The following is a 13176-nucleotide window of genomic DNA, read 5'->3' on the forward strand; positions in this document are numbered from 1 at the left end:
CCTGTGTATTGTCTGCCTTTTAATAATTTTGAAGAATTTATTGTCAGAAGTAAAAATCTTTATACCTCTTTTGGAGAAAAATTTTTAAGGTATTTATAGCAAAAGTCAGATTTCCTTTTGCTTTAGCAATTTTGTTAATTTATTAGTAGGTCAATTATTATGATTCTGACAAGTATAAACAGAAGATACAAGCATTCTTATTCTAAAATGTCTATATAATTCTCATGAATTTAAATATAAACAGTAATCATATAACAGTGTTCAGGGATTTAAAAATAAATATTTAAATGTATATAAATTTATATTAAACTCATATTTGATCCTATTAAAAAGTATAGGAAATTGTATTTTAAAGAAAGGATATAGGCTTGTTCACAAAGGTATCCATGTGCTTAATACTTTAGTCTTATTTATCTTCTGCCTAAGTTTTCTTATATATACCATACTTTCTTACCTCCTGTCAGCCTTTCTCTCTTGAATTTTTGTTAATAAAAATTAGCAATTCTCTATTAAAAGAAAGTTTTATGATATTAGTAAATATTTACTTAACATCAGAACCCTAATGTGTTTTTAAGAAGCTAAAGACTAAAAAACAGCCATTATAATGATCCCCTGAAACTCAGAATTTGATTGTTTCTGATGTTTTAGAGAAAGTAATGATAATACCTACCATTTATTGAGTGTTGACTATCTGCTGACCACTGTTGTAAGCACTTAGTACATAATCACTCACCTAACTTTTACAAAAGGAGATGAAACTGAGGCACAGAGCAGTCACCTGCCCAGCTCACAGTGCTAGGAGATGGAGGAGTGTGATTCCAGCCCACAAAGCCCGGATCCGGGGCTTACGCTCTTTCATGACCGTGCTACTTCAGTTTCTGAAGGTATGATAACTGGGGACGTGTAAATAGAAAGCTTCAGAAGCACATTAAATACAGCATTATAAGTTATGTGGAAAAGTAAATAAGCTAAAAATGACTCCAGTAGTTTCAACAACAGTGATACTGTTACATCTGCATTAGACTGGAAGCTCTCATAAAACAGAAACCATTTCTTATTCACATTAGTATTCTCACGGACTTCCCAGGCGGTCCAGGGGTTAAGAATCCATACTTCCATTGCAGGGGCCTGGTCGAGGAACTTAGATCCCGCGTGTCACTCAGCGTAGCCAAAAAATAGATAAATAAAAATAAATGTTTTTAAAAACTAGTATTCCCAGTACAGTGCTTAGCATAAACACTTAATTATTTATCAAGTGAATAAACAAATTATTCACTACCAGGTTTCGAGAACCTTTAAATCACTTAAATAGAACAAGAACAGAACAAGTCACTTCAACAGAACAAGGCTTATGCAAGTAGAAATGAGAGAAAACAAACAGAATGACCTTGAGCATTTATAAGAATTTAAAGTTATAAGCCTTGAGCCAAAAATAAGATCCTTAATGAAACTATAATAAGACAATAAAATAATTTATTGCTGTTTGCAAGTTAGTGGTAAAAATGTGTTTGAAGCATAGGGGAAGTTTCAGGAAAAGTGTCAGTACTTTTTTAGGCAGCTCACCCCCGAGTACTGTTACAGGCTTCTGATATGCTTGATATGAAGCACAGGTTCACCTAAGCTAACAGTGTGGTACAGACTCGGAGGCACTCTGTAAGAGAAAACATGTATCGTATATAGGTATGGTTTTCCACATTGCAGAAATGACGCAGGCTTAGACAAGTGGTTGGCCCGTGATCACACATAGCCAGTGTCCTGCTTCTACAAAAATAAAACAATAGGAAACATATATGGGTGAGATTAAACTGAAGACACAGTCTCATTATAATCAGACAACATTACCATTTACTTTCAACCGTCCGACTGTTCTTACAGAATATGTATGTATACATGAGTTAGACTCAAGATTATGTCTGAATGTCTCTTGCCATCTGTAATGCTGTATCTGTGTCACCGTGTATTTCCACTGTCCATAGTTGATTCCCCAGTTCTGTTTTCCAATTTGTTTTCATTCACTTGTAATAGCCTTGCCTTTTATTTGTGTGTCTCCACAGCATCCTAAATTGTGATTGTTCAGTAAAGGTTCCCCAAATGGTTAGATAATGCCACCATTACAATTCATTTGCTGAAGAAAAGAACTACATGAATGAAGTTATCCATTTTATCGACAGCTAAATCCCCTGAAGTAGTCTAATGGGTTGCTTTGTTTTTGTGCAAACTCAAAAGCACCAAATCTACAAACTAATGATTTTAACATGTCCATCCTATATTGGACTCATTTACAATGCTCTGATTTTGAATTAAAACTCATTAGTATTTTGATGATCTCAAAAAGCAATACCTTACAGATTTGATCCTTTAGACAATAACTGCTGTTCTACAACCAAACACTACAGAAAAGAATGGTAGCCTCACACCTGCCGACAACGGCAAAGGCTGAGTGAGGAGCCTAGATGCACACCCTCATAAGGCTGGAATTAGGCACCTGGACACCCTGACCTGGGCGATGTCACAGAAGGCCCAGCAGCAAGCAGGACTTTCACCCCCAACAGCCAACCCTGTCTTCACCGGGGGTGCCTGGACTTGCGCTCCCTCACTGCTGGGATGGGGTCAGAGGAGGCACTTCCTCCCGTGGCTGAGCAGCAATGAAGCCACCCCACCGTGGTGACAATGAAGACCATGTAGTGAGCCAGAACTCCTACCCCTACCCAAGTGTAATGAACAGTCCCCCTTCCTTTGAGTGTCAGTGGGGGCCAAATGGGGAGCCCATACGTACACCTGCCCCAGCAGTGTAACAAGATGGTGCTTCTCCTTATCAACCAGAGTAGCATCTGCTAAAACAAAAGGTCTGAATAAGATCCAGAGTCTCACAACGTAATAAAAAATGTCTGTGTTTCAAAAGAAAATCACTCGTCAAAGCAGGAACCAGAAAAACCTCAACTTGAGTGAAAAAAGACGAGATGCTGACACAGATCACAGAGATGTTAGGATTCTCTGAGAAGGATTCTACAGCAGCCATGATAAAGCTTCCACGTAATTACAAACGGGCTTGAAATTAATGAAAAAATCAGAAAGCTTCAGCAGAGAAACAAACTCAGCAAAGAAAAAGAAGAGACTGAGAAGAACCAAACGGAAATTTTAGAACTGAATAAAAAGCTTTGTGGATAAGCTCAACAGTAGAATGGGAGTGACAAAAGAATCAGTAAACTCAAGATAGCACAATAGAAATTATTCAGTCTGATCAAGAGAGAGAAAATAGAATAATAATAAAAAAAAACGGCTCAGTGAAACTAATAAGATCTAACAGTATTATCAAAAAAAAAAAATACTAACTGAAAACTCCTCAAACTTGGTAAAAGGCATAGAATCTCAGAATCAGATTCCTTATAGGATAAACCCAAAGAAATCTATAACAAGACACGTGGTTAAACTTTGGAAAACTAAAGACAGAACAAATCTAGAAAGCCACCAAAAAAAAAAAAAGAAGAAGAAGAAGACAGCATCCCTATAATAGGGAAACAATCAGAATGACTGGATTTACCATCAGAAAGTATGCTGGTCAGAAGGATGTGGCACACTATTTTTAAAGTACCTAAAATAAGAAACTGTCAGTGCAGAATCTCAGAAAAAAAATAATAACCTTCAAGTATAAAGGGGAAATAAAGACAATCTCAGATGCTTAAGAGAACTGGACACCCACAGACCTACCCTAAAACAATGGCTAAACAGAAAGAAAACATCAAAGGAAGGAAACTTGGAACCCTAGGAAGGAAGAAAATACATGGTAAGAATATTGATGAATACAAAAGACTTTCCTTCTTTTCAAGAGTTTTATATTATGTTTGATGGTGGAAGCAAACACTATAAAAGTCTGATGTGGTTCTAAATGTATATAGCAGAATTTATAAGACAGTTTATTATAGATGAGGGAGGGTAAAGGGGCAAAAACAGAGGTTACAGGCATTGCAATCCCCTAGGCAATCTTCTGACATCACAGCTGGGAAGCTATGACCCACTGCTGGAGAATCAGTAAGCTAAGTGTGCAATTACAGCCCAATCTGTCTTTTTTAAGATAAAAAGTATTAGCAGAGGGTAACAGGTTCTCATACTGAAGAAGGTAGGGTAAGCGTTTGACCCAGTATTTTCCACTATGATTACTATTCTCTTTCCATTAAAGAGAAGAGAGAATCAAGATTATATAAAGAAAGAAATGAATCGAGATTGTAAAATTTAAAATCCTGTTTCAGTTCATTCAGTTGCTTAGTTGTGTACGACTCTTTGTGACCCCATGAATCGCAGCACGCCAAGCCTCCCTGTCCATCACCAACTCCCAGAGTTCACTCAGACTCATGTCCATCGAGTCAGTGATGCCATCCAGCCGTCTCATCCTCTGTCGTCCCCTTCTCCTCCTGCCCCCAATCCCTCCCAGCATCAGTCTTTTCCAATGAGTCACTCTTCACATAAAGTGGCCAAAGTACTGGAGTTTCAGCTTTAGCATCATTCCTTCCAAAGAAATCCCAGGGCTTATCTCCTTCAGAATGGACTGGTTGGATCTCCTTGCAGTCCAAGGAACTCTCAAGAGTCTTCTCCAACACCACAGTTCAAAAGCATCAATTCTTTGGCGCTCAGACTTCTCCACAGTCCAACTCTCACATCCATACATGACCACTGGAAAAACCATAGCCTTTTTAGTGAAGTCCCATACAGTTTTTTAAATTTCTCAAATACCTGTGCGTTCACCATTGCAGATGATTAAATCAGTGCACAACAGCTGAGTTTTAGCTGCAATTACATCACATTCAATGTTTTTAAATGACCATTTCAGAAAACATACTTCCAAAAAACTGAAACTTATTTACATTTCTTATAGGAAATATATGTCAGAAATTGAAATTTCATTAAAAATATGGTTTCTTGCACATCATTCTTCCCTCTGGATAGACAACAGATGTGGATGGATACTGTTCAGGTGAATCATGAGACATTTTTCCAGTGATGAAAGCTGTGTGCATCACAGTTTTCTTATCTATGAAGTGATAAGACAGAGATAGTACACGAGCTGCCTCCCTATAGGGTTACTTCTGAATTAAATGAAATAATGCAAGCCTAAGCTTTAAAAAGAAAAGTTTTATGGAAATGTAAAATAATACATATGCACACATCAAAAAGAATATTTTTGTACTTGGTAAATGCAGAATGGCTCAGCAGTGAAGAATGCACCTACCAATGCAGGAGATGCAGATTCTATCCCTGGGTGGAGAAGATCCCCTCAAAAAGGAAATGGCAACCCACTCCAGTATTCTTGCCTGGGAAAACCTATGGACAGAGGAGCCTGGTGCGCTACAGTCCATGGGGTCGCAAAGATCCAGACACGACTTAGTGACTAAACAATAATAGATGCAGAATAATATCTCATATTTTATTGTTTGTTTATGACCTTTATTCTAAGGTAATATGATTTTTTTTTCCCTCCACCCAAACTTCTCTCTTAAAGAGGAAAGCCAAAAGTAATGAATCTGTTTTCTTCTATGCTTAACTATTTTCAATAGAGGTCTTAAAAGTAGACTAAGGCTTACCAAACAATATGCAGTATGATAGAAGCACAGACAACGATTAAGATCCTTTATTAATCTTAAATTCTGTATGAACATGAAACATTATATTTGTACAGAAAATGCTTTCAGAGATGTTCTTTTAGTCTCATTTAAAGAGTTTTGAATATCTCTTCTATTTCTCCTAGGATTCATTCCATCAGAAGTCATCTATAAATTAAAAATAAAGAGCAGTGTGTATGTGATAAACTTTATCAAGCCCTTATAAAAAAGAAAATGTCACAGAGCATGGCAAAAAGTCAACCTGTTGATAAACACCAGGGAGAAACTTGCATCTTCCAGCCAGGCAACTTGCTGGTCTAGTGGGCTCAGCCTGTCCTTTAAAATAGAAAGGGAGAAACTTTTCCTCATCAATTTGAGTTAAAGGCAAAAACTTGACTTGAAGCGTTTGGTTAAAGGGATGGTATTAGGAGGTGGGGCCTTTGGGGATGATTAGGTTTAGATAAGGTCATGAGGGAACCTGAGGTCACATGGAAGCCCCCATGACAGAGTCAGTGTCCTTACAAAAGAGAAAGAGAGGAGAGCTTGCTCTCTTGGGCACATGAGGCTATAACGCAAAGACAACCATGTGCAAACAAGGAAAAAGGGTTCTCACCACACACCGAATCTGCCAACACCCTGATCTTGGACTTCTAGAACTGCTGTGAGAAATAAATTTCAGTTGGTTAAGACACCCGTGCTTAATAGCAAAACTCAACCATAACTGTGTGATGCCTTAGGATACTGCCTTCTATTTCAGAACATATTCACAAAGTTCCCAAATCAAAACTAAATTTATCTTCATCTTAAACTCCTGCTATTCAAAAAGAATGGGACCCCATAGAGTTCTGGAGGGATCAGATGCCACAAAATCAAGCACCACAACCCACAAAAATGATACTGAAATAAGCGGATGATATTTAAATGAAAAAGTCATTATAACTGGTTTGGAGTGTATGTAAAATATACCATCAAATAATTAACTTCTACATAAAAATAAGAATAAACCTTATCCTTACTATAAAGGTAAGTTTTGTGAACTATATGACTCTCTCTCCAAGTCCTTCAACGTGCCCACCGCTTCCCCAAAACGACCATGAATCGCCTCTAACTTCACCCCTCAACACACACACAAACACACAATTATTTTAGATTTTCAAAAAGAAGACCAGAGGCAGGCATTGGTACAACAGATGTACAAAGCAGGATCTTTGCATCTATGGTTTACTGCAGACTTGGTCACGACCTTGCACTGTGCTGGGCATATGACAAGTGAAAAGAATGAACCTTCTCACGGGTGAGGGGGCTACCCTACCACCAGTTTATGGGCTGCAGAAGCTCACGTTCTGCCAAGTACTTGTAATTCAGAAAAGGGAGGGGGGTTTCATTTTGCCATGGTTTTCAGGTTTTGAACCAAAATCTTACTGGCATTTCTACCAAATCACAACCCATGACCTGTAGTGTAGTTTTTTGGTGGAAGCTGTAATGCGTGTGCATGCTCACCCAGTCCTGTCCGACTCCTTGTGATCCCATGGACTGTAGCCCGTCAAGCTCCTCTGTCTGTGGAATTTTCCAGGCAAGAACACTGAAGTGGGCTGCCATGCTCTCCTCCAGGGGATCTTCCCAAACCAGGGATCGAATCCGTGTCTCCTGTGTCACCTGCTCTAACCAGCAATACAATTGCAGCCAAACAAAAAATCAAAAGGAGAGAAATAGTGTTTAGATTTCCTGTTGTAAGAATATTCAGCTTCTGAAAAATGGGGTGTCAACTCTGAGCCTTCCTTCCCAGAGTTAGCATTTTCTCCTTGGAAATCAGATCTGATTGTTCAGGGGGTCTAAAGGATTATTAACCTGCTCTCCTAGGTTTAGGGGATACATGATAGGCATGGAATAAGTGACAGGCTAACTTCTGGATGCCAAAATTTCTTGGCATGTAAACGAGAATGTACAGAAAACACAGACTCCACATACTCAAAGAATCTGCAGAAGCAAGTCCTGCCAAGAGCCCAGAGAACTCGGAGAACCTATAAAGACTGTGCTGGAAGCCCAAGCCAGCACTGCAGAGGTTATGGCTTCTTGCTCTGCGTTGAGTCCTCTGCCTTGTCTAATGCACCTAAGGGAAGAAAACAGTGGCTGGGTCATTTCTTAACAACATTAAAAAAACAAATAAGCTACAGGGTATCAATTCTGAGGATCTAATTAGTTTACCTGCAATAAAATGCCCAGGAGGTGCCATTGGTAGCAGTCCAAAGGTTCCCTGGACTTTCACACCCAGAGCGATCTCAAACTTAACACCTAGCCTGGAGCACAGATGTATAAAGATGATTCAAGTGCTAACACAAATGCTGTTTTACACAGGGTCGTTGCTCAGCGGACAACAGTGTGATAATGCAAACATGGCATCTGCCACAGGAAGAAAGTGCAGTGCTTTGAGGACAAGAAAAGGCAGTTCAATTCACGGCCTTGTGTTTCAGGGGTATCAGGACCTTGTGGAGGACCGATTTTCCTACATACAGGAGCAAACTGAATACTGTCCCTTGTGGCTTTATTCTCCTTTCTAGTATTTTTTCATCCCTGTAGTAAATGCCTTCTCTATGAAGAACCGCTGGCTGATGGGGGTCAAAGGCCATCAGTAAGCTAGTGGCATTTCTTACACATATTCTGAGCGGGTTCGAGGGGCCCACTGCTGCTGCTACTGCTAAGTCGCTTCAGTCGTGTCCGACTCTGTGCGACCCCATGGACTGCGGCCCACCAGGCTCCTCCGTCCATGGGATTTTCCAGGCAAGAGTGCTGGAGTGGGGTGCCATTGCCTTCTCTGAGGGGCCCACAGCGACCTCCAAAGGCAGGCTATCCAGGGAGATAGCCAGGCCGTGAGCAAGGAAGGTTGTCCATTAACCCATTAACGTTGCTCAGTGCCCATAAGGTTGTACCTTTATTAGATTAGATAACAGTATATATTATAGGCTAGGCTGTTAAGCAAATAAATACGGGTAAGGAAACGACAACCCACAAAATTACATACCTAGTTTTAACCACCACTCACCACTCTGAGTGAGTCGATTTTCATCCGCTTATGCAGGGGCAAACCAGTTACTCTGGCGCTGTCGGTTGGGGGTAATGACCCCCTTTACTCTTGCAAAGCAAGTAAGAGACAAACAGCAAGGAACAGCCACCCTCGGGGCCCAGAAACACTTCGGGAAGAGCCACTTGTTGGGGGTGGCGGTTTCCAAACCGATTTGTCGGTCCCACACCTCGAGTTCTGGAAACGGTACTCCGGCCTCGGGCTCCAGGTGGGGAGGCAGGACGTCTCGGGGAGAGAGACGCGAGGTGCCCCCGCCGCCCAGCCGAGGGGGCCGAGCCGCGGACAAGGGGAGTCGGGTCCCACGGGAGGACGAGGACGCCGCCCGGGGGCCCGGGAGACCCCGCGCCGGGACGTCCCCGAGGCGCCCCCGCCGCGGGCTTCCGCGCACGTGGCCGCGGGGCGGGCCGCGCTCCCCCTCCTCGCGGGCTCCCCAAGCGGCTCTGGGCGCGCGGCGGCGGCGGGCGGGGGCGGACCCGCGAGCAGGGCTCCTGGCGGCTTTCCAGGTCGGCGCACTAATACGGGCGATGAGGCTTCGCGGCTCCAGTCTGACTGACGCCGGCTAGGGCCGCCGCCGCCGCCGCTGCTGCAGCCGCTGTCTCGGTCCCCGCCGCCGCCGCCGCCGCCGGGCCCTGCAGGCGCTGGGCGCGCGCAGCCAGGCAGTGAGTGCAGCTGCTCCGAGCGGGCGGCCGGGGGACCCACCAAGGGGCGGGGGGCGGCCAGACCTCCGTGGGTGGGTGGGTGAGGGGGGGCGATGAGTAGCTGCGCGGGGACAGGTAAGAGATGCCCTCCCCGGCGCGCGCCGGGCGTGTGAGTGTCTGGACGCGTGTGCAGCGAAGTTTTTCTTCCACAGGGAAGGGTCTGGCGTGTGGCCGGGGCTCTTTGTGCTCCCCGTCCCTGCGTCTCCTTGGTGGGGCCTGTCTGAGGTGGGGCGGGAGGGGACGGCTCCGGGGAGACGGCCGCGCGGGCCGCCGGCACCTGGGACCTGTCAGCGAAGGCTCGGCCCGCCGGCGTGCGGGGCTGTGGCCCGGGGAGCGGGCAGAGGTGCGCGCTAGCCGTCCGTCCCCTCCACCCCTTCCCGCCCCCGGCCCGGGGACAGGCTCCGTGGAGACCCAGACTCGCAGCTGAGTAACCGTTTGCCGTGGCCGGAGGGCTTGGGGAGGACACTGGAGAAATCGGGGTGCATGCAGGGCAGCGAATGTGACTCAGCTGGCCTCCTCGGCCTCCTGTCTCATACCGTTTTTACTCTGCTTACCTTTGAGGCGCGCGAAATGAGCAAGGGAAAAAAAAAAAGTTAGGAATGTTGTTCAAGTGTCTCTAGGCTAACGCTTGGATTGTGTTGGGAGCCGGGGTGTTTGTCTTTTTCCTTCGCCTGCCATTCGGTGCCAAGTCTCCGCAGAGGGGAGGGGGGCGAGGTGGGGAACAGATACAGGAGACGAAGTGACGCCAGCATTGTGATGGGAAGCAGGGGAGTGCGTTTTTATGGATGGCTAATCGCTGACAAGTCTTCCCGTTACTATTCCTTCCTCCTCCCACCCTTGACAGTGGAAATTGGAAATGATGGTTTAGAAATACTCCGTTGACTTGTTTCTGGGCGGGAACTGGGTACTCGTGAGAAATAAGCTACAAATGAGGTAAAATCGAGTTTGGGAATGAAATTGCACGTAAATTCTTTACCCAGTAATTCACAGTCGGATACACACCCACAGGTCACTGTGGATGGCTTTGAACGGATCCAGTTTACAAGTACCATTTTCAGTGGCTTGCCAGATTTCTCGGATGATCTTTTGGAAGCGTTGCTGAACAGGAATATAGAGGATAGCTGTAAATTCATAAGGCACTTAATAATGCTAGCTCCTTGGCCATAACTGAGCCAGACATTTGAGGCATCCTTCTGGGTGGGTGATAAATTAATCCTACAGCGTATCTTCTGCCTTGGGATTCCTGTCGCTGTGAGGGAATGCCATTGAATGTTTACATTGTAGAAATAGTGATCTATATTTAAAAAGGAAGTAAAAGTAAAACCCAAACACATTCTTCTAACTCCAGATAGACAGTTCAATTAGTAAGTGCCCCTATGTTTGTAGGAAACCATGAGCAAGATTTTGGACCGCTTTCAAGTTTGTGGTTATCCAAGAAGGACGCTGCAGATAAGAAAATGATGTAATCATTTATAAATAAGGAGTGTTTAAAATATATTATGATAGAAGTTGCAAATAACATATCAGAAAAGTAACTTTTAGTGACAATGATCGCCTTCATTGATGGCAAGACAACTGTCTTTAGCGGACAGCCTTCAGCCTGTTAATCTATTCTGACACAACCAACTCCCATTTTTATGCTTGACTGGCCATCTTTGTCAGAGCTGTTTTTTGCTTGGGCTCTGTGGTTTCAAGCTATGTTTAAGAAAATGCCAACATACTCTTGATCTGAGCAAACTCATTTTTATCAGTACAGCGTTTGCTAAAAATCAAAGATACAAACAAATTTTAGGCTAAACCTCTAAATACTTTGTAATTCTCACATCTTTGTTATTTGTTAAAGTCAGCATGAGCTATTTGACTTTGCTTCTTTTAAAATTTTCTTCTTTTTTGATATATTTCCATTTAATGAGTAATCAGAAAATATTCACAAATGTCAACTACTACTCTCTGATTGCCCAAGACCATGCATGGGATGAGACAGAAAGGTTTTTGTTGTTAATGAAACATTGCTAAGGATTCTAGAAGTAATAAACAACTGGTAAATTTGTTTATCCTTTCTAATCATGTGGTCAGTTGGAGGAAAAAACTCTGTCCAGAAATTATTTCATAAAGATTAAAAGTCAATTTCAATTTTACAAACAGTTTCATTCTTCTTAAAGAGAGTACAATTTTCCTTTGCTGTATTTGAAGAGTTGGTATTTAATAAGTGGTCACCATAGCACCTAGGCAACTAACTAGTTTATATCTGACATCCCCTCTGCAATAAATGAAACAGCAATTTCATCATGTTTGGCTTAAGTATGTTGGAAATAATACTTATACACAAAATGTACTCTGATATAAGGAAAGCTAAAAGTTATGAAAATGAAGAAGTGTTTTTTCTTAAATTTGGAAAACATACTACCTTGAATTTTAAAGCTCTAACGAGGCATAGTGCAGATTTTCTGCTCATCACATCTAACATTTAGTGAGAAATTCAGAAGCGGGAAATAGTCTGGAATGAAACTATAAATGTAACAGTACATCGAAAGCATGAGTCTCTTCAAATAGTTGTAATTCTAGGCTGTTGGATTTATATTTCCTTGGTTACTGTTGCCAGTGAGTTGAAAAGTTATTCTAAAAGGGGGAAAAAAGCAAACAGTAAATTTGTGAGTGAATTTAATGGTATGAGCACGTTAGAACATTGACCTAGTGAACTGTCCATGACAAGAGTAGGGGCATAACAACAAGAAAAAAATAAATATCTTTTGGATATAAACTAACCTTTAAAAATAGTCCTATAAAATTATGTCTCTCAAGAAACGTGGGCTAAGTAGAGTTAAGATTTCAAGATGTTTGTTAGTGTTAGAAACCATCAGACCCATAGAAGCTGAGTGTTCTTGCCAGTGGCCCACAGCCTGACACTTGCCACCCCAAACCACCTGAACAGCACCCACTGCTCTCTGTGTCGGCATTGAGCTGACCCCAGACCAATTTCCAGGCTTATCTTCTCACTTCTTCCATATTTTATGCTGCAATTAAAATAAAGAATTGTGATTTCCCCTGCTCATTGCCCTGGCTTTCCGCTCCTCTGCACGTGTCCTCACGCCAAGGCCTAGATCGCCTCCCTCTGCCTCCTCACCTCTCGCCAGATCTACAGACCTGCCAGCACCTTCCTCATCTTTTACAGTCCTGTCCAGGTGCGTCTTCCTTTGACACCTAATGGCCCTTGGCATTTTGCACCCTTGTATCTTGCCTCTTGGTGAATTCCTCATTTGCTAATTTCGTTCTTCTCCTCAGACAGTCCTGTCAAAACTTTATGAAGGAAGGGACCTTGTTTTATCTATCTTTTCCATTTGTTTCATGCCAACTACAGTGCCCTGTCTAGTGCTTTGTCAATAAATATTAATTCAATGGCACGTCTTTCACTGAACCCATGGTCTGAAATAAAATCTGTAAAGGAGTTTCCTCTAAATGATAGGTGTTAACGGTCCATCTTTACGAAGCCAGTGTTGAGCTGGAGCTGAGGACTGAGGACCTGTGGAGAGACTGTGGAAAGTGACCCCACCCCCTACCCCTGGCCAGTGGAGCCTCTTTCTCCTGAAAATTGTGGTTGAGTGTTAGAGTCAGGAATGCTTCTATGATACTCTTATTGCATTAGCAATTTTCCATATCAGATTCACTACACACACAATGGAAACCATTTAGCAAAGAAAAACCCAGATTTTTAATGTGATACGGCTACCACAATGAAACCCTAATTCGATTCCACAGAAAATTGCTAATACAATATGCCGACCCCCTTCCCCCACCAGCAGTAGCC

At 42.7% G+C, this 13176-nt stretch overlaps 1 protein-coding gene and 1 long non-coding RNA gene across 4 annotated transcripts in view; one reads left to right on the plus strand and one right to left on the minus strand.

Annotated features, from left to right (window-relative positions):
* Positions 1-1758: 1758 nt before the first annotated feature.
* Positions 1759-9027, minus strand: LOC101906508 (uncharacterized). 3 transcript variants are annotated; one of them, XR_009496691.1, is made up of 8 exons: positions 8614-9027; positions 7800-7891; positions 7563-7704; positions 7095-7255; positions 6208-6253; positions 5857-5930; positions 5577-5762; positions 1759-4668 (listed from the first exon to the last, which is right to left on the minus strand). It is a non-coding gene; the product is annotated as an uncharacterized lncRNA (long non-coding RNA). The 3 variants fall into 3 exon arrangements; XR_009496690.1 differs by having other exon boundaries at positions 1759-5762; positions 7095-7250; positions 8614-9016; XR_009496689.1 differs by having other exon boundaries at positions 1759-5762; positions 8614-9015.
* Positions 9028-9204: 177 nt separating this feature from the next.
* SMAD9 (SMAD family member 9) overlaps positions 9205-13176 on the plus strand; it is a 66841-nt gene continuing 62869 nt past the window's right edge. Inside the window, exon 1 of the mRNA XM_005213671.5 lies at positions 9205-9332. The gene's annotated coding sequence lies outside the window, so the exon portion shown is untranslated. The remainder of the gene's footprint in view (positions 9333-13176) is intronic.

The sequence above is a fragment of the Bos taurus genome, chromosome 12 (genome assembly GCF_002263795.3).
Source record: "Bos taurus isolate L1 Dominette 01449 registration number 42190680 breed Hereford chromosome 12, ARS-UCD2.0, whole genome shotgun sequence".
NCBI classification, from domain to species: domain Eukaryota; kingdom Metazoa; phylum Chordata; class Mammalia; order Artiodactyla; family Bovidae; genus Bos; species Bos taurus.